This window comes from Capra hircus, chromosome 2 (assembly GCF_001704415.2).
Source record: "Capra hircus breed San Clemente chromosome 2, ASM170441v1, whole genome shotgun sequence".
NCBI lineage: Eukaryota > Metazoa > Chordata > Mammalia > Artiodactyla > Bovidae > Capra > Capra hircus.
The window spans coordinates 114,077,522-114,099,627 of NC_030809.1; the positions used below are offsets into that span (position 1 = coordinate 114,077,522).

A 22,106-nucleotide genomic window follows, 5' to 3' on the forward strand; every position below is an offset into this window, starting at 1 on the left:
CCCCCATTAGTCTGGGCCCTCATCTAATATGACTAGGGTCCTTGTGAGAAGAGGAAGAAACACTGGGGATGCGTGAGCACAGAGAAAAGGCTGTGTGAGGACATGGGGAGAAGGTGGCCATCTGCAAGCCTAGAAGAGAGCCCCTGGGAGACACCAAACCTGCCGACACCTTGATCTTTGACTTCCAACCTCCAGAAATGTGAGATAAGAAAAGTCTGCTGTTCGAGACACCCAGTCTGAAGTACTTTGTTATGGCAGCCCTAGTAAATGAATAAACACAGTTTTAACAATACGTGTTACCTATCGTGTCTGTTATCCACTGTGGAAATTAGAACAGTTTTTGAATAAAATCTATCCATTGATTTCTCACCCAAACCATCTCTGGATCGTCTGTCAAAAGTTAAAGAAATTAAAAATCAACCTGAACCCTAGGGTATGTGATTGATTACCAAAGTTTTATTTAGTCGCTGAATGAATCAGTGATTCAAATTTTGGACCTCCCCTGGTGGTCCATTAGCTAAGAATCCACCTGCCAATGCAGCTGACACAGACTTGATCCCTGGTCTTGGAACTAAGATCCCACATGCTGCACGGTGTGGCCAAAGAACACTTAAAAAAACTGTAAGTCTAAAAAACTGAAATTTTAGGTGGAAACTACTGAGGTGAAAGGAGAGATCTATCAATAAAGCTTTGATAAAGGAATTGACTCTGAGGGTTGAGAGAACAGAGTAGAATATTTTATATAAATGATTTCAAAATCCACTAATTCATTCTTCATTGTCACCAACGCAAATACACACAGTACACATCAATATTTAGAAATTCTGGAATTTCCTAGTTCTGTGAGAGAAATGAATGGTTTTGATGGTTTTACTACAGTTCTACTAAGTCAGCATCATGGTTTAACTCACAGTGAACAGCATCACACACTGACCCTAGATAACCAGGGCAGCTTGTGGCCCCAAGCCATTTGCTGTGTAATACTGGTTATGGGGGACACCTGTGAGAACGAGTGACTTGTTCCCCACCGTACAGCCGCATATTCCCCCAACAGCATGGACAACTAGTCACTAACCCAGAGCCCAGAGGTCAGTCCAGAGCTGCCCCAGGAAACTGAGGCTTTCTTCTTCAATGTGTTCAACTAAGAAAGCAGAATCATCTCTGAATGTGAAATGACCAGGAGATTGACGAGTTACTTAAATAAACTGTTTCTTAGTTTCTTACAACCAACGTCAAGTTCATTCCAGATGATGCCACACGAGGCCCATTTTACAGAACAACAGGAAGAGGGGAGAGACTTCCAGCGCTATCCAGTGAAATAACCCGAAGAAGGCCAGCCTTTAATTCTGAGGATGTGTGTGTGTGTGAATCGGCCAAGTTCTAGCAAAGAAGATAAGAAGCAGGTTTATTCAGTTACGTTTTATCACCTTTTTGGGCTATTCAAAATTATAAAGCATTTTGCTATGCAAATCTTGCCAAAAGTCACCCTTGAATACTACTCTATAAAATGAATGAGAAAAAAGTAAACTTTTTTTTTTTTTTTTTCAAAAAGATTGAATTCATCATTGTGGAGGGGGGCAGGGACAGGGAGTAGACATAATAGAAATAATAGAATTGAAAAGATGCTAAGGTCCAAATGTTCTCTTGCCTTCATTACTTTCTATTCTGTATCTTATTTTTGTTTACATTCATTGACATTTTATTTTATATATATGTTCTTAACTCATCTTCATGTATGTATTTCTTGTGTGCTCTTGACTTCTTCAGGTTAGACTTTGAGAATTTTTTTCCTGCTTCCAAAATGATAATGCCACTTACCACTTATCTACTTATTAATTTAGAAGACAATAGATAGGGACTTCCCTGGTGGTGCAGTGGATAGGAATCTGCCTGCCGTTTATATATCATTTATATAAAATGCAGGGAGCACGGGTTTGATTCCGGGTCCAGGAAAATTCCACATGCCTTGGAGCAACTAAGCTCACGTGCCACAACGACAGAGCCCACGTGCGAGGGCCCACGAGCAGCAATTACTGAGCCTGTGTGCCTAGAGCCTGTGTCCTGGAACAAGAGAAGCCACTGCAACTAGCGAGAGCCCAAGCAAAGCAATGAATACCCAGACCAGCCAGAAAGAAAGAAAGAAAACAATAGGGAACACTAAAATACAAAGATGAAAATAAAACAGGACACTTGTGTTTAACCACTGAACAAAGCATTTGATGATAATTAAATTTTAGCTGAAAAGGGTTGGAATTAATAATATCCAGAGATAATTCTTGTCAACATTTTGATGTATATTTTCCAGTGTTTATACACATGCACACATACACCTCTTTGTATCTATATAAATACACACATGCATAACTGTTTCACCAAACAGTAACAGAAGGAAATTTATAATACATATAACTCAGTAGTGTTTTAATAAGGCCCTTAAATTCATAGAGTTACCACAGCCATAAAAAAAAAGTGCAAAGGCACTCATTATAAAGGTAATAAATCCACTCCAAGTTACACTGTAAAAATAAAATCATTTAGCAAAAACCCAAATTGCTGCCAATTGTTGTTTTATGATTCCAACTCAGGATTATTTTTGGTTCTATTCTTTGGAGACTCCTCCATGAGGCAAACTTGGTTGGATGTGTTGAAGATCTGAAAACCATCAGAACTAATTAAGATGAAGTCGGCTTTGTTCTTCAACTTCCTGTAAAAATGCTCAACAGGAAAATTGATGCTCACAGCAAACCACAGCCATCCTGTTTCTGTCGCACAGTCGTTCACAGCTGCAGTCGCCCGTAGTTTCTATTTTCTGACACGAGGCCCAGTGCCCCACCCCCAAGCATAGCGTGTCCTTTTGGCCATTTTAGAAACTTTTAATATCTTTGCATAAAGTTTGTTTCTATTATTGTGACTCTTCCTCTCCTCAGTTCAAGCTCTGAGGGCTGCAGGCAATGAGGCAATCAATAGAGGAGGAGAAACAAAAAAGGATGCTCAACCCAAGAGGAAGCCAAAGGTACAGAAAAGAAACAAGCGTTCCTTTATGAGCAAAGCAACTGCCTCACCTAGTTCGTGATCATTGTTTTTCTCAATCTGAGCTGAATGTGGCACCCACGCTTACTGTACATGGGACCCTTCATTTCTCAGAACGTACTTGCTCTTTTCTCAGCTGGGCATCAATTAAGGCAATAGCTTAAGTGACTGTTGCTTACGGGTTGTGTTCTCAGTGGTAAGGGTTTGTGTCTCTGTGGTACTTGGAGGGTCCTTGGCTATTTCAGAAACACATTTTTTACAGTTCTTTTAGATAAAGAATTGATAATTCGGGGAGTAGAGGGAAGGCACTTTTCAGAGAAGACATTCTGAAGCATCTACGTCATTATGATTAGTTGGGAGCTTGGGCACAAACACAGTTTTGCTATAAGAATAACTGCTGGGGAAAATAAAGGTTTCTATGAAGTGAAATTATTTTTAGAATACACAGTCCTACATGTTTAATTACATGAAAAGTCAGCATAAATTCACAGATAGCTAAACCCTCTCAAAAATGAGAAAAATGAAGGTAAGTTGAATGACCCACGTGTCCTTGTTTAACTGAGAAAAGAAGGTAAATCTTTTCTACTTTATTCACTTAATTAAAAAGTACTGATTTTCCTCCCACAACTTCCCATCTCTAACAAGTACTTTTTTTGTGTCTTTTTTTTTTTTTTAGTACTCTCTTTAAGGGGCTCAAATTTCAAAGTTAAATCCTCAGCACCACATTTAGTTTTACCAAATCTGCCCCTTCCTATTCCCCACTACACACACACACACACACACACACACACACACACACACACACTCACACATACACACACACATGCACAACACACAGCATATATGTCAGCATACTCAACATATTTTATTAACTTAATCATTGAAAGTATAGCCTTGTATATATATATATACACATACATATATATATATGTATGTATATATAAGCAGAAGCGTCACCAAATTTACTTTTAAAAAGGTCAAAAGACTTTAGAAAGGAAATGGTCTTACTTGAGATTATTCACTTAAAGTTATTTACTATCGCTGTGACATTTTAAAACAAAGCATTTGTACAATCCCAGATTCTCAGGATTAGAAAAGGACATCTCATGGCCTCTAAACTGTACTTATGAAAAAAGCTCTTGAAATTACAGTTAATTGTTAGTGGCCTTGGGCAAACTGCTCAGCCTAAGTCCAGTTCCCACAATAAAATGGGGAGAAGGGTACCTACTTAATAGGACCATTGAGGAATTAAATGAGGCGATTGCTGTCAGCCATTTTTTTAAAAAATAAAATAACCAGAAGTCAAGAACCTAACAAATAGTGAGTGCTCAATAAACATTATCTTTTCCTCTATTTAACCATGAGAAAGAGAAATCACGAGTTGATTTAAAGCCTAGCCCACATGTGCATACCCATGTAATTTCTGCATTACAAAAAAATGGCAAAGGGAGGTGTGTATAAAGTGCATTTAAAATTTCTCAGAAAAGGATACTAAGGCATTTCTTACTCTAGTATTCTTTTCTCCAGTCTTAATTTTCAGAACTGAGGGTTGCCAAATTACAGACAGAGGTATTTAGTACTTATGATAGTCCAAGGGAAATGTTCTTTTCAACAAGAGGTAAATAAGTGACAATTTGGAAAAACAAAAATGAGTCAAACCTTAAACCAGAAGTGGATCAAAATTTAAATAGCCAGAAACTCCCAACAAAATGACGTGTTTACGAAATGCTAAGCAGACTTCAAAGAGTGTAAACCTTGAAAGGTCCAGGAATTAGGTAGCTCACTTCCTTTTACATTTTAGCACAGGTCGGGGAACCTCTAGCTTATAGGGCATATCTAGAACTTGATTTCAATAAATGATCAGAGTGAAATTGCTGCTGGACCCCAGGGAAAATTCTTCACCCTGGGGAATTCTCTGAATACTGCTGTTCATCCAGAATATGCATGATATTAAGGGTTTAGTGCTAAATCGCTTCAGTCATGTCTCACTCTTTGCGACCCCATGGACTGTATAGCCCACCAGGCTCCTTTGCCCATGGGATAGTCCGGGCAAGAATACTGAAGCAGGTTGCTATTTCCTTCTCCAGGGGATCTTCCCAACCCAGGCATCGAACCCTTGTCTCTTACATCCCCTGCAATGGCAAGCAAGTTCTTTACTGCTTCCTAGCGCCACCTGGGAAGTCCCTCAAAGTTCAGACATTAAGAGTAGTTGAAGAGCTGTGAGCAATTAACCAATGGATGAAGTTTTCGAAAAGCATTAGGAAACCTGACTCTGATTTTAGATAGATCATTTAAGTGCTTTAGATTATACAAGGGAGAATTTTGACTAAATGTTATTCTAGTTCAGAAACAACATAACTTTATGAAGTTAATGCATAAGATTAGATCCACAATCCAAGTGACCAGAAAGGATATGGTTTCCACACTAATGGTCCTCAAAGTCTTTTTCAAGCTTCTCATCTTCCTCTCTCACTATCCTGACTTACTTTCTCTTGCTTCCTCACTTTCTCTCAACCAAGCTATCCTACTTTTTTTAATAAGAATCTTCCTGCAGCCTTTTCTTCATTTTACTACTTGTCCATTTTCTACTGTACACATTAGTTATGCCATTGAATTATTTAAAAGAACTTATACTTATTGACCCAAGTTTTATGTACCCTCTTAACTTCTTAAAGCTTTATTTTATACTTCTTCCTGGGGTAAAAGGAATATAAATCAAGTTGCTTTCTCATATATGCTCCAAAGGAAAAAAAGCATTTTTTTTTTTTAATACAAAGTTTCCTTAATCCTGCTCTGTAGATATTTGAGTACACTGCTTGGAATATGAAAATTACAATGCTTTGTGTCACAATATTAATTGTATTAAATGTAACTGTTTATAGTGAATGCTGCAGAATTTGATCAGCAATAATTAATTGTGCACTACACTGTATGGATGTTAAGCAGAATGGTTCTAAAAGGCAAACTGTCTTTGTCCTAAAAGACTACTTAGAAATAGCTTGGGATTTGAACTTAAGTAGCTGAGTTCCACGGTACTTTCCTTTGAAGTTTCCAGTGACGCCTTTTGCTTTAAAAGCACTTACTGTTGCTGGCCAAAGTGAGAGTTCAAAGGTAATCATGTGGACAAACCGTACCATCCACTGAAAGGGTACAGTTAGCGACATACATGCCATTTTAACTGGGAGAAAAAAATTACTGTGGATCCCCACTTGTCCAGTGGTCAGGAAAAATTCTGCTGAAAATCTTGCTTACATTTTTGTTCAAAGCCTAAGTTCTAAATTGCCCACAGTCACCACAGTGGTGAAACTAGTCTCGTGAGCAACAGGAGGACCACACGGTGCTCTACTGAAAAATTACACAATATTATCTCAGCATACAGTGGTCCACTAAAAGCCGCTTAGTCCTTCCCACTAACTGAATAAAGGAAATACACGGAGTTTGAATATAATTTTCTTACCGTTAAGGGATATTGGAGGAAGGCATGATCAGGGACACAAGCAGGCAAGGAGCAAACGAGGAATGAGAGAGAAAACCGTCGCTGTGAAAGCCATCGTCTTCTAACACAAACAAGGGGTCATTTCTGGACCGCCATTTTGGACAAGCTCTGGCCTCTTGTTAAATGTGACATACTGAGTCAGAGGCAGACGTCCTTCTGTGGTTATTCACTTCCTGTCTGATTAATTTGTTGCTTGTTCCTTCCTCCTTTTCTGCAGAAAAAGGAGCTAGATTGGTTTTACTCAAGAAGCAAGCAAGAAAAAAACCCCTAAGTTTGGAAAATTTAATGTTTCTCCTTCTCACCAGGTGTAACATACCTTTTGGTACAGGGACAACAGGAGATAGCAACTCGAGCTGGTTAACAGCTCAACTTTATTCTAGACACCTCCACAAAAATAACTGCTCATGGAATGTGAGACTCAGGAAATTTCATTTTAAAGTATCACTCTTGATATTGATGATAACATTTAGGATTAAGGAAAAGAGTCACTCAAGATCTAAAAGCTCCAAATGACACTGATAAATAAGGTAAGTGATTCTTCCTCATCTACAGAGCAGTCAAGTGTGTAGGAAGTAAGTTACAAATGCCGGTGAAGAAAGCCAGTCAGGTGTATGAAGGCAAATGAGTTTTTGAAATGTGATTCTGGTACCCAAGTCAGAATACATGATATACAGGCTCACCGCATTTTATTGTGCTTTGCAGATATTGCATTTTTTTTTAAACAAATTGAAGGTCTGTGGCAACCCTGAGATGAGCAAGTCTATTGGTGCCATTTTTCCTTCAGCATTTGCTCACCTTGTGCCTCTGCTTCACATTTTGATAATTCAAGCAATATTCCAAACTTTTTCATTATTATTATATTTGTTATGGTGATCTGTGATTACGGATCTTTGACATCACTACCACAATACCTTGACGGCTCAGGTGAAGGTTACCACTTGAATGAAGTTTTTCCAAACTGAGGTATAGTTGGTTTACAAGAGCAATAAAGTAGTTATTAATTTAGGTATGTATGTAGATTAACATTTTTTGCTTTTTAATTATTAGTTTTTGTTCTGTTTTGTTTTTAAAATTTTTGTGCACTTTTTTAGACATGAGGCTGTTGAACACTTCATAAACTATAGCAGAGTATATGCACTGGAAAACCAAAAAAATTGGTGTGGTTTGCTTTACTGCAATATTTGCTTTATCTTGGTAGCTTGGAGTAGAATTTGCAGTGTCTCCACAGTATGCCTGTATAGGTCAAGTCAGGTGAAGATCAGAGTTTTCCACACCAAAATATTTTGCTTCCATCCTCCACACTTGAATGGGGTGACAATACTCTCCCAGAAGATGCTTGACAGAAAAGCAGTGATGATGAGCAGAAGGAAGATAGTCAGATTCTGAGAGGACTCTGAGAGGTGGGTAGGCAATGGACTATGCATAGAAAATACTATACCAAAACTTGAGGAATGTATAAAAATCTGAAAATGCTCTCAATTTTTTCTCAGTCTGTCTGAATTTATCTATTCAGACATATTTGTGGCACATGCCGTGTAGCTCTGAGAAAACAGTATCAGCTGAAAAAATGAGAAAGAGGCATATTTTGGAAACTAACATCATTGTAAAATTTGACTCTGGGGTCCTGATTCTGCTGGGTTCAGAGGAAGAAGGTATGAAAAGATCGTAAGATGCCTAATATTCCATTATACATAAAATGATGGGACTGGGTGGATCAGGGGGCTGTTGGAAACGTGTGGAGGCATTTTCCGCTGGGTGGGTTGGAAAGGGGTGAGGAAGATTTGTAGGATTCATGGGTGGAGCCAGGAATATGAAGTTTCCTGTGATGCTTAGGACAGTCTCACTCCCAATACCAGAAGTACTCCTAGAGTGGAGTACTGGGATAGTTGACTAAGTACTAAGTACTGGAAGTTAACTAAGGTTCTTTTAACTCTCAATTCTTTAAGATAGGCTGCACAAGGAGTTTTGTGATGCCAGGTTATGGCAGAATTCTTATTAGTAGAGGTGGTTTAGTTGCTAAGTCGTGTATGACTCCTGCGACCCCATGGACTATAGCTTGCCAGCCTCCTCTGTCCATTGGATTTCCCAGGCAAGAATAGCAGAGTTGGTTTCACCACTGAGTCAGTGGGGATTCCCACTCCTAGAAATGGAACTTCCTAGGATTAGTGATCTGGACTCCTCTATTTTGCCCAGTGCCACTGGAAGGCACAGACTTTATTCATCTCACCTAATGTAGGATCTGGAGCCCAAGAGACACTTAATACATGAAAAAATACACACAGACGTGGGGCTGGACAAGAGGGGGAGGCCTGCAGTTATTATCTCCTTCGCCCTCCACTAACCTTGGAAAAACAGAAAACTTGATCAACTCCTAAGTAAATGCCTGAATGACTCTTTGGGGAAGTCTAACTATAGTTGGGTCTAAAAAGAGAACATAGGCAATATGGTGATTTTGCTACGTGTTTATAGAATTACTTTTTAGTTCTCTAATAAGTAATGCCCCTCAAACACACACACACACGCCCCCCACCCCCAGGAAATGATAGATCATGACTATCCCCATCCATTAGGAAAAACTCAACAAGAAGGGAGTCTGTCACTTAGAAGTCTGGGGCCCATGACACATTCAAGGGAGTAGTTGTCTAGGGTTTGCGTCTATTCCACCTTTAATGAGAACTTGTAAGCACAGTCAACTTTGGACACATTTATGAGGTGTCTACTATGCACCACAGGACATAAATCAGATAATGTTGCTCCCTGTTTAAAACCATCTGATGGTTTCTCATTTCACTTTAAAAATCCAAGCTCTGCCTAGCCCACAAGGACTCACAAAATCTGCCCACCCACCTGCCCCCAGCTCTCTGACCTCATTTCAAGTAAACTCCGTCTTGCTAATTACCTTCCAGCCCTTTCTATTCCTTAAATGCACAGGCTCATTTGCTTCCTGGGTCTGACACTTGTAAGCCCTCTTACCTTACTCCTTCCTGGTTCCTTCTCATTCTCCATTTGTCAGCAAAAATGCCCCCTCTTATGTCCCATCTCTGCTCCTGTCTTCCTTTATCCATTGCACTTGTCACCATCTGGTGTTTTTTTCATTTATTTAATTACTCATTTACTTGCACATCTCTCCCCACTAGAATTCAAGTTCCATAGGACCTTGCTTCCTGTTGTTGCCTTAGTATCTAGAACAGTACCTGGTGGGTGTCAATGAATGTTATTTCTTGAGTGAAAGAGAAAATAATTAAAAATAGTACCACAACATAACATTCCTTTAAAAGCCCGAGGCTGTTTCCCCTAAAGCAGTGACTGAGAAAAGTTAAGGACAGACTTGAACCCCCTTCTTGGGAAGGCTTAGGCTAAAGGGAAATCTTCCAGGGAAAGGATACCAGAGACCAGCAGGGAGCCCTTTAGCTCACTGAGGGGCTTGGCAATGCAGGCAGAGTCTCACGCAGTGCAAGTGGTTCATGTCACTGAGCAGTGAGGAGAGAAAAATGGGCTGAGAGAGTTGAAGGCTGAGACAAAGGGAAGAGCACGTGGTGGGCGGGGGAGGGTCCGACAGCATCATCGACAAGGCAGACCTGGAGGCCACCCTCTGCAGCGAATGCCTCGCAGGCAGATGTGAGACGTGAAAGTGCTTTCTGTCCCTTCCTCTGTGCCCAGGTGTTCCCAGATCAGTGTCGGTTTCTTATAAGGAAGTTTAAGGATGAATGAGACTGCAGAGACCAGAGTCCACACCATCATTTACAGAAGAGGAAATGGGAGTCCAGAGAGATTAAGTGGCCTGCCTCTGTCACACAGCGGGCAGCAGCAGAGCTGGTGCCAGAAGCCCGGTCTCTCTCTCCATGGTCCAGTGTCATTACGGCCTTAAGCTCAGGGGAGGATTCACTTAATTCCTCTGTATAAGCATAAGAAGAGGCGGAAGGAAGAGGGGTGGGGAGAAGGCTGTAACATGGAGGGGAGCAGTTGATGGCAGTATTAGTATTGGTGTTGGGGATGTTTGTATTGATTTTGAGGCTTCCCTGGTGGCTCAGACTATAAAGAATTAGCCTGCAATGCAGGAGACCTGGGTTTGATCCCTGGGTTGGGAAGATCTCTTGGAGAAGGGCATGGCAACCTACTTTAGTATTCTTGCCTGGAGAATTCCATGGAAAGAAGAGCCTGGTGAGCTACAGTCCATGGAGTCACAAAGAGCTGGACACGACTGAGCGACTAACACTTTCACTTTTTCACTTTTTTCACTGGGTATGTTAGTATAATGAAAGGCTGAAGAAAAGTGGATTGAGAACCTGAGGCAAATAAAGACAACCATGATTCCAGACTTCAAAGGGAATTTTAAATGCATAGATTACCTTATTCAACACATGGACCAGTCCTAGCATAAAAACAGAGCAGAACAATAATCAACAGTCTCCAGAACAATCAAGTGAAGAATCTTTCATATTAATCTACAGAGACGGAAAATGAAGAGCACACAGAGATTATAGCACAACACTGTGGTTCTCACCTGGAAAAGGCAGTGAAGAATCACAGCCAACGACCCTCCTGTGGAGACCCCAAATCAGCAGAGACTGAGTCGGGCCAACAGTTACCACGAATGAAATATAGGACAATTGATTTCTTTTCATTCCAGTTTTTCAAACTGTGTTTCCATGACTACCTGTTATGGTGCAGTATTTCCCCGGTAGTAGAAACATGTTTTGGAGAAGGAAATGGCAACCCACTCCAGTGTTCTTGCCTGGAGAATCCCAGGGACGGGGGAGCCTGGTGGGCTGCCGTCTATGGGGTCGCACAGAGTCAGATACGACTGAAGCAACTTAGCAGCAGCAGCAGCAGCAGCAGAAACATGTTTTAGAACACTGTACTCCTTCCATTCTAAAACACCATTTCCTTCAATAGCAAAACACCCCCCTTATCTTATAGCTTTTTATGGGGAAGAAGAAACAGTACCAGACTAAATGTATGCATTTATTGTAAGGGGAGTTCTACTTTCAAAGTATTAAAATATGGGAATCACATGATTTAAAAGAGCAGAAACAAAGGAATTAGCTTCTTGCCCATAAACCTATCAGTAGTTATATAGAAGGCTGATCATTTAAAAATAATCTCAGAAACAGAGAAATTGAGAATTAACATCACACTATTCTATGTCCTGCTAATATAAATTGGTATAACCTTACTTGGGGAAACATTTGCAACATATTTTCTTGTGTTCTGGCAGCTCAGCATCCACTGACTCTACTTACAATGATGTTCTTCAGTTTTTGTTTGGAGACACATCTCTCCCTCCCTCCCTCCCAGACGCTGTGGGTCCAGAGGAATTTATTCCGATTCCAGATACATGAATTGCTGGTTCATGGGAGCCTTGCATTCACGCAGCCCCAGAGACTTTTCTTGGCAATAGCCTGTGGCCTCACCAGAACCAAGGGAATTTGTGTCCAGAAGACAGAATTTTTCCTGAGGGATGGAGCTGGGTCTGTGAGGATGGAGGGGCTGAAACTGACTCACTCATCCTCTGACCACATGGGGTCTGAAAATGAGACCAACAAAGTGAGAAACGAGGGATGGAGAAAACCAGCTGCTGATGTTATTGGCAGAATCCTTCTATACCTGAAGCTAGCTCTATTTTGGACTTTAAAATTATACTAGCAAAAAAATTCTATATTTCATGCAAGTGAGTGTGGTTAGGTTTTCTATTACTGGTAATACAAACACTAATGTGATACAGAAATCAGTACTAGAAGTGAATATTGAATGTGACTAACCCTAAAATGTGCAACTGGCTGATTTAAGGTTGGGTGACAGCTAGCGCAGGCTCTCCTGGGCTAGGAAGTTGGCCATCCTGGTTATGTGATGGCATCGCTGCTGGTTAGGCTGCCACCTACTGAATCCTGGGTCGAAGACCACAAGCCTACTGAAGGTGCGCCATTGAAGAATTCAGAGAAAAAATTAGAAGGTTGGAGTATGTCGGCTACTTTCAGCCTTCAGTAAGATACACAGGAAAGAGAAACTTAGGATGAAACTTATTGGAAGCCTGGTGGAGAGGGGGGCAGGGAAGAGGTTTGTCAACAGAGGCCTTTTTTTTCCCCTATGATGTGCAACCAAGATGTTTGAGAATCAAAGAATCCGGAGCCTTGTGGGGTTAAAAACCCCAGTTCTCTACACTATGCTAACATTAGGCAGAACAGGGCCAAAAGATAACAACAATATCAGGAAAGAAGTCTGACACAAAGAAGAAGCTGAACTTCCCACTGTCTCCTCCAAAGACACTGTGGTCTCTCATCTGAGCAGAAGGCTGTTACCTTTCTTGTGATATACTGGGTTCCATCTCAGGAGCAAGGAGTAAATTAACAGTGGCTTCACCACCTCCGGCCACTGTTTCAACACTGTACCTAATCAGAGACTGAGATAAAGGCCACAGAACTTAGGAGTGGAGGGTGGTTCATTTGCTGGGAGACAGAAGTGCCTAGGCTTGGTTCCACCTTCAAAGACTGCGACTCAACACAATTTTGAGTTTTGTTCCCAACACGATTTCGAGTTTTGTTCACTAGTCCATGGAGCTTGGGGATTCTAGAGAATCTTATCATGTTTTTAAATACTAGAGGATAAAACCCTGGAATGGTTGAAAACAGCTTATGACTGCTTAAATCCTAAGGCAATCCCTAGATCCGTGAAGCCAGAGAACAAGGCGTAGGCTGTGGAACAGGTGCGACCCTGCCCTAGAGACGGCTCTGGAAGACAACGGCTAAGGAAGACTCTTGAGGAAGAGCAGAAGGAAGTTAAGCCACTGACTGACCCAAGTTCCATACCATCGCCACACAGGGAGAATCTGCTCACTGGGTTATAAAATGTGCTAGAGTCAGGTGACAAATGACTCCTCTCCTTTCCCAAATGGAAGTTTAGCTGTGAAATTCTTCTACTGTCCTGCCTCCACCATTGTGCACTGGCTGTTTCATTTATAATTGACCGCTGGACCACGATATACATTTGGGGCTGACAGACAACATTGTGGAAAGTTTGGTCTTGGCACTGGACTTGGACCTCAACTGTCCGCTTTTTGTGGGGAGGAAGGTGAGTGATTTATTCTGTGGGGCCTTTTTGAAACTGTGTGTGTAAGACGTGTGTGTATGCACAGGTGTGTGTGTTGGACAGGTAGACAGAGTACACACTGGTTGCTTTGGGGCTGCCTATCATCATTCCCCTAAATTACAGCAGAGCCTCAGACCTGGGTAGAGAGGCATCCACTGACCATTCACTCCTGCTCTTCCAGCTTGAGCAGGAAACTATGTTCAGAATCATGTAATAAACCAAAATGGAAATGAACATAAAAAAGAACATACATATATATATATATATATATAACAGCATCACTTTTCTGTATATCTGAAACTAACACATTATAAATTACTGTGCTTCAATAAATAAATGAGATAACTGGAAATCTGAATATTGATATTTAATAATACTAAGATTATTGCTAATTTTAAAGAGTGATAATATTATTGAAGTTATGTTGTTTTTTATAGAGTCTTTAAAGTTTTAGAGGTACACATTGAAATATTTGTATATGGAAAGATATGATGTCTAGGTTTGCCCTGAAATGAAAAAGGGGGAAAATAGGTACAGGTTTAAAGAAAACAAAATTGGCCTGAAATCATCATTCTTGAAGCTGGATGAAGCATACGTGGCAATTCATTATAATGTTCTGACTACTTTTCATATACATTTGAAATATTTCTATAGCAAAAAGTTTAAACAATGATATGAAAAGGACTTGTGGCTCACTCCCAAGAGGCCTCATCCACTAGAGGCTGCTCACTGTTATAATCATGTTCAGACCTGGGAGTTTTACAGAAGTTACCTTTTTCTCCTCAAAATGACCTCTTTGGCTGATGGATGGATGAAACGGAACAGAGACTGAGGGCTCCCTTATACTGATTCAGAACCCAAATAGTTTCTCCTAGAAAGCATCCAGTTCTCAAACTTGGGGACTCTATTAAAGACAACAAAATCCAAATCCCAATACACCAACCAAACGACAAAAGAAAGCAACCCTCCTCCTAGATTAGAACTGTCCGTCAGAAATAAAATTTGGTCTATATGTGCAGTTCCACATTTTCTACTAGTGACATTAAAAGGAAAACAATATAAAATAGCAATATTTTATTTCACACCCTGTTTCAAAAATATTATCACTACAACATGTACCCACAATAAAAAGCCTATTAGTTAGGTATTTTGCACTTTTTTTTCCTATTAAGTCTTCAAAAACAGGAGTGTATTTTACTATGAGTGACATTCCAAAGACTCAAGAGCCACTACCACACTGGACAACACAGTCCAGATGGTGAGGGCCTGGTGAGAAGAGGCTTCACCATATTCTAGGTGATTTAATTAAAATGCAAACACTTCACCCCACTCCAGTACTCTTGCCTGGAAAATCCCATGGACGGAGGAGCCTGGTGGGCTGCAGTCCATGGGGTCGCGAAGAGTCGGACACGACTGAGCAACTTCACTTTCACTTTTCACTTTCCTGCACTGGAGAAGGAAATGGCAACCCACTCCAGTGCTCTTGCCTGGAGAATCCCAGGGACGGGGGAGCCTAGTGGGCTGCCATCTATGGGGTCACACGGAGTCGGACACAACTGAAGCGACTTAGCAGCAGCAGTAGCAGCAGCAGGAGGCTAACTACTTTACAATATTGCAGTGGTTTTGCCACACTGACATGAATCAGCCATGGGTGTACATGTGTCCCCAGCCTGACCCTCCCCATCCCACCCCTCAGGGTTATCCCAGTGCACTGGTCCTGAGCACCCTGTCTCATGCATCAAACCTGGACTGGTGATCTGTTTCACATATGGGACTTTCCTAATGGTCCAGTGGTTAAGTCTCTGCATTTCCATTGCTGAGAGTGTGGGTTTGGTCCCTGGTCAGGGAACTGAGGTCCCACTGGCCCTTTGGCACAGCCAAAAAATAAAGAGAAACTAAAAGCAAACACTGTAAGGTTTCCCAGGTGGCACAGTGGTAAAGAATCCACCTGCCAACGCAGGAGAGGCAAGAGATGTGGGTTCAATCCCTGGATCAGGAAGATCCCCTGGAGGAGGGCACGACAACACACCCCAGTATTCCTACGTGGAGAATCCCATGGACAGAGGAGCCTGGCAGGTTACAGTCCATGGGATCGCAAAAGACTCAAACCTAACTGCATGACTGAGCACACCTCTTCACAGCCCCTGCAAAGTGCTCACTTTTATCCAACAATTGCTTGTATCTTGAGTGAAGGAAATGGAGACAGCATTTATGTCCTAGTGATACTTTATAAAGGATAAAACTGTTTTTCTTAAAAATCTTAAAAAAAAAAAAAAAGGCAAACACTTTCCAGGTAGTCACCAACATCCAATACACGTGCTCAGACAGTAAAGTGTCTGCTTATAATGTGGGAGAACCGGGTTCGATCCCTGGGTTGGGATGATCCTCTGGAGAAGGAAATGGCAACCCACTCCAGTACTCTTGCCTGGAAAATCCCATGGACGGAGGAGCGTGGTAGGCTACAGTCCATGGGGTCGCAAAGAGTCGGACACGACTGAGAGACTTCACTTTCACTTTCATAGAGGGAAAAAACCACGTGAGATGGAAGAAGTTTCTTACAACTTAAGGGGCCAAAGGGAGGAAAGCCCTGTTTTCACATCCTGCCAAGTATTTGCTTGTGCACACACCCAGAGAGAAGCTGCTGGCATATGGATAGTTGTGTGTGCCTTCTGGATGCTAATCTGGTGGCTTCATCAGGTATGAAGCTCAGGATGGGTTCTCTACCATGATTCGTGGAGTGGGAACAATAGCCATATTGCTCCCTATCTGGTCTTCTCTCCAGCCATATAGCTGGTTACTCCATGTCTACTGCCAGAGGATAGAACCACGTGGACAAGAAAGCCCTCCCCTGACTCCTTAGGAAACAAGGGTCTATCCAGCTCTATGCCTTTGGGCCTGAGGCCACTCAACTGAACCCTGCAGAAGGGCTCACTGACCTGAGACTTCCCCGGGGGGCCCTTGACTGCACAGAAGCTGGGCTTGGCTGGTGCAGCTGCTACCTGGAGAGGCAGACCCAACCCTCCTGCATGTGGGCAGGAAATGTGGGTATTTGTGGGTGTCAAAACAATGGGGAGGCCCTCCTGGGATGCAGGCCAAGGATGCTAGTCAATCTGCAATGTACCAGACTGTCCCACTCAATAAAGAATTGACCCACATAACCTTCAAAGGTCCTGGTGGACATTGATGTAGGTGAAAAAACTTTAGTAATCTAAGCTGACAATTAAGCTCCATTTTACACGTAATTCCAAGTAAATAAATACTGTTGTATTAGTCCCCAAGTTTCCTAGTAATGCAACTATCATACACATGAAATACTATTCTTTGCACAGCTCTTTACCAGGAGTTGTTCACCTTGGCTGGAAAATGTGTCCCAATGCATTGCCACTTGTGGAAATGAAGTCTCTCTTACCCAAATTAGTCTGCAGTCGCAATGCCCCACTCACGATAATTAGTGCAACTGCAAAACCCTGACCACTTCATTTTGTTTGCTAATGAGTAGTACCTGATTGCTTACAATTGAAGTTATTTTATAATAAATTACATTCCTTGTATTAATTAATAAATTATAATTAATCCTTTCCTTAATTACAGATAAAGATTACACAGATTTAGGGAGGAATGATGTGTGAAGTTAGATTATTTCCCTGGTTAAAGTTCACTGACGTTTGTGAAGGGGACATTAGAAAACCCTGTTATTCAAAGTGAGTCCAGGGTCAGACAGGGTTGTGAGCCATTGCTTCTGCGCATGCCCCTGACCGACTTCCCTTTGAAGCATCGCTGGGACGGCTGGAGGAGAGGCAGAGGCTGGGCAGCTGGCTTCGCCAAGGCTCTCAGCCTGGCTTCACGATGTCTGCGAGGAAGGCCAGTTCCACTGAGGGGCGGCGAAGGAGGAGCCCAAGAAGGGATGGGCGAGGTTGTCCCCTAAACTGGCTCCCGCAAAAGTGGAAACAAAGCCAAACAATGTGGCAGGAAAGGATACCTCTTCAGACAAAAAAGTGCAAACAAAAGGGGCAAAGGGGAGCAAAGAAGAAACAGGCTGAAGCGGCCAGAAACTAAAGAAGACTTACCTGTAGAAAACAGAGAATCTAAAAACCGAGGAGAGCCCAGTCTCTGATGAAGCAGGAGAGAAAGAAGCCAAGTACGCTGAGTATCATCACACACCCAATCCAATCAGGGGTCCCCTCTCCCTTCTTGTATAATCCAGAGATCTATTTTTATCAACCGTTTGAAATGCACATTTCTTTACATTTTTTAAATATAAAATTATTTTAATCAAAGGCTAATTACTTTACAATATTGTACTGGTTTTGCCATACATTGACATGAACATTTTTTAAGCAGCTCTAGAAACTTTTTTTAAAATGAAGGAATCCCACCTCATCCCATTTTTTAAGTGTAAATGCTTTTTCTTTTTTTAAAGAGAAGCATTTGCTGGTGGTTTATTTTTCGGTACAATAAGAAAACAAGTGGGATGTTGAGTATCCGAGGCTTTGATTGTCTTGGGTGTCAGTTTAACATTCCATAGATGAGGGGTTCCTTTTATATCCTATCCTATAATACAAAGCATGGCAGTTTTGTATTATATTGCCATATATAAATTGTGGTTTGGAGTCAGTTGTATATTTAATGTCTTGAACACTTTACTTCTCTTCATGTTGTTTTTGGTAGAACTGTTGCCTAAAGCAGACCACTCACTCCTTGACCTTGGCTCTCTGGGACAGAATTTTGCACACTCTGTAACATCTTTGGTCTAACCCAGTGATCGACAACTTAAGTATGTTGTGCATATAATTTAAGTTGTGAATTCATGGGACTTGGAATGTAACAGCATGTCAATATTTGAAGATATTGGTCCTTGATATTCTGTTAAGGAAAATCTGCCTCCAAATTTTAAGCTGGGAAGTTGCTGGAATAACTGTTCAGAAAAGAATCACAACTGCATGATTTTTAAAGATTTTTCATATGTATATTGAGAATTGTGAACAAATTGAAATGTCTGTATACTGATCCTCAAAACAACAACATGAATTTTTAGATCTTTGCTAAGTATCTTAAGAAGTATGTGCAAACTGAAATGTCTGTCTACTGATCATAGAATCTCAATTATGAAAGAATTTCTAGAAGCCCATGAGAAAAAAAAGTCAGGCATGGCAATTTGACAGCTCTGCTCCTCCAGCCTGGGGAATGGGGAGAGAAGCCCGCAGGGACTGTCCCAGCTGCTCACCTACAGTCCTGGGAGGGACTCGCAGACTGTTTCCCAATGGTCACAGCTGCGTGCACGGCTTCTTCCTGCTCTTCCTTAGCAGCCCCTGCTTCTCTCAGTGGTTTGGCTGAAACAATGTGTTCTACTCGAATGACCCCAGATTCCATCTGATTTTGCCACTTCAAGAACTTTCCGCCTCCCATTTGGCTGCTCTGGAGTCTGAATGACTGACTGGGAAAACAGACTGTTGGAAAAACACCTCCAGGTTGTCTTAAAGGGATGGCTGCCCCCCCAGGCCACTGGGAAGGCAGCGCAAAGTGCCTCCCGCTGGACCAAAGGCATGCACATTGTTCCCCCCAACTCCGAAGACAGGTGGAGGGGCAAGGGATCACAAGAGGTGCGGCCACAAGGTGACCTGCTCTACCACTGTGTGTGTGTCCTGCTTTTGGCTTACTGGGGTTTTCTGTGTGTTTGCTCAGTGCTGACGAAAGGACTCCTCCCCCTGCTGCATGGAAGCTGCTTAATTCAGTCTTGGATCATTTCATCCTGTTGAAACCATTCCAGCAGAATGGACAGAACCATCAGCTGGTGGCTGGTGTAAAAAGCAACTCCATGACTACATTTAAATATTGACTAGTTTGAGAATAGCAAACCACAAAGACGTGAGGTGTAAAAACCACACGTGGTTTGTATTTTATAGGACACCCTCAGGAAGGTAAATGGACATAGTTTTAAAAAAAGGCAAAATAGTTTCTCCCTGCTTCACCCCTACCTACCACCATTAAAAAATAATAAACAAAACAAGACTAAGCAACAATTAAACTGAGCCCAACCTGGGTGTTAGACTTGGCTTTGGGGTGGCAGCTCTGTCCTGGCAAGGCAAATATGTAGCTGTCTGGGTTTCATGGCCAAGGTCAAACATAACCTTGACCTGTGGCCTCCCAACTCCAGCCACTGCCCGTCCTGGTCACCACAGCTGCCTTCCTTATTCACTGGCCCATCTGGCCCCACACGCAGCCTCCTGGCCAGTCTTCTGCAGCCAAGAAGAAATACACACAAGGAAGATTATTTTCCAGAAGTAAAATCTTCTAGGATCTTTTATCTGCTCTCCCTGTGTCCCTGTCTCCAACTACACGGCTGACCAGGGGCGGGAACACTGAGGGCTCCCATGCAGTCTCAGCGTCTATGGTGTGCTGAGTGCTGGTTCAGGTGTTAGGGATGCCACAGGGATCAAACGGTGAGATCACATAGTGATCACCACGCTCACGGAGCGTTCATATCGGAGTTGATGGTGTGATGGAAGGAAAGCAATTTATCTCTCATTCTGTGCAGCACAGAGTAGCCTTAAGGTCACACCCAGAGGAAGGCTAACTCAGGCAGACTCTAGTGTACATGTACAGTGCATCAAAGAATGGCGGTAATCAGTTCTATTTGAGAACCATTTCCATACAAACATACTTGAGGACACCCTGCCAGGCCGGCCCACAAAAGTCTTATTTAATTCACAATCAGTTCAGTTCAGTTCAGTCACTCAGTCGTGTCCAACTTTGCGACCCCATGAATCACAGCATGCCAGGCAACTCAAACTTTAGTTTCAGTTCTTCAAGGGAGAGGGCTTCATGGCTCTGCTGCACCAACCTCAGCTTCTGCCCCATCCTCAAGCCAGCCCTATGCTTTCTCTTGACCCCACTCCAGATGTAAGGGGGCCCTGTCCCTAAGTACTTCTTACCCAGCAGTCCTAACTCCCCTCCATAGGGTAAGATGATCTCATCAAGATGTCAGGAGGAAACTGACTTGCTGCCTTTTACTTTTAAAGGCAGAGGAGTTGTTAACCCAAGTTAGTAGTCTTTTTGTTCAGAGAAAGGAAGACATTCAGGTGGAGGGAAATGCTGTCTGGGGTAAACTTAAGTTTCTCCTACTTTTTATAGTTTTCTTCCTTAAAATAAATACATATTATGAAAAAGTCATATGTGAAAAGTTTAGAAAATATGAATGATATAATTTTAAAATGACCCATTAATACTCAGAGAAAACCAGTTACCATTTTAGACTTTCCGTCCAATCTTTCTCCCTGTGTATGCATCTGAAATGGGATCAAACTATATATATATAGCTTTATATATACTTTACTACTATATATATGTAGTTTTATATTCATCTTTCTCACACTCCCCCATGTTATCAAATATTAGCCTAACATAATTTTAATAGCTGCATGTTTCATTTTTATGGATGTTCTATTACCTATGTAAATATTTTTCATTGGTAGACATTTAAATTACATCCAATTTATTATTATAAATCCTACTATGACTATTATTATAAATCCTACTATGACTAATATGACTAATATGAAATGTCTGTGATCCTTTCAGACTATTTCCTTAGGGTATATTTATTAGAGTACAACAACTAGAAATGGAATATATGAAGTTTTTCCTTTTTCCTCTTGATACATATTGTTATACTGTTTTCTCAGTTTTACCATTCTTATTCTCACTAACACCCATTTCATTTCTTTTCAAAATGCACTATTGCCACTTTTCAAAATCTGCTAATTTGATAGACAAAAAAATTGTATGTATGAGCCATTTTAATTTTCATTTCTTTGATTATTAATGAGGTTGACAATGTTTTATGTATTTACTATCTTCTCCATTTTTAGAATGTCTTTTTCCATTAGCTGTTATCTGGATATTTTTTAAAATTATAGGCTTTTAAATCTTTTATCTTATTTCTTCTGTTTTTGAATTTGAAGACCATCTAAAGGCTCCATGACTTTTCATAGAGAAAATAAACTGTTTTAACCATTGGGAGACTGGGTGGACAGTGGTGACTACTTCTGTGTGTTTATAAAGCAAATTTCATAAATCAAGAATCACCCCTACTCCCAACAGATAATATGCTTACAAAAGAATTCCCTGAGATTGCAACTGTGGAGCCTCTGAGAATGTTCAACTTCTAAGCAATGTTTCCATCCCACGTTGAAAGGAAAGAGCAGGACATCCAGGCACATCTGACCACAGTTCCTCCTGTCTCAAAGGCAGAAGTAGGAGTGCCCTGATTTATGTTATACACGTGCAGACATGTGTAAACTTCTAACGTCTGAGTCCAAAAAACAACCATTATGATCCTGAGTCACCATATTCCATCTTTCACAAGACCGAAGTTCCCAGGAACTAAGGAGTAATTTAGGCTGCCCTAATAAGCATTGGAGAAGGAAATGGCAACCCACTCCAGTATTCTTGCCTGGAAAATCCTATGGACGGAGGAACCTGGTAGGCTACAGTC

The 22,106-nt window shown here is 41.4% G+C and overlaps 1 protein-coding gene and 1 pseudogene across 2 annotated transcripts in view; one reads left to right on the top strand and one right to left on the bottom strand.

Annotated features, from left to right (window-relative positions):
- WIPF1 (WAS/WASL interacting protein family member 1) overlaps positions 1-22,106 on the bottom strand; it is a 128,136-nt gene that overhangs the window by 35,212 nt on the left and 70,818 nt on the right. Inside the window, exon 1 of one of the 2 annotated variants that reach the window (XM_018064892.1) lies at positions 6,488-6,654. The exons of the other annotated variant lie outside the window; for it this stretch is intronic. The gene's annotated coding sequence lies outside the window, so the exon portion shown is untranslated. Of the gene's footprint in view, positions 1-6,487; positions 6,655-22,106 lie in introns of those variants that run through there. 2 annotated transcript variants of the gene reach the window in all.
- LOC106502671 lies at positions 17,459-17,811 on the top strand (annotated as a pseudogene).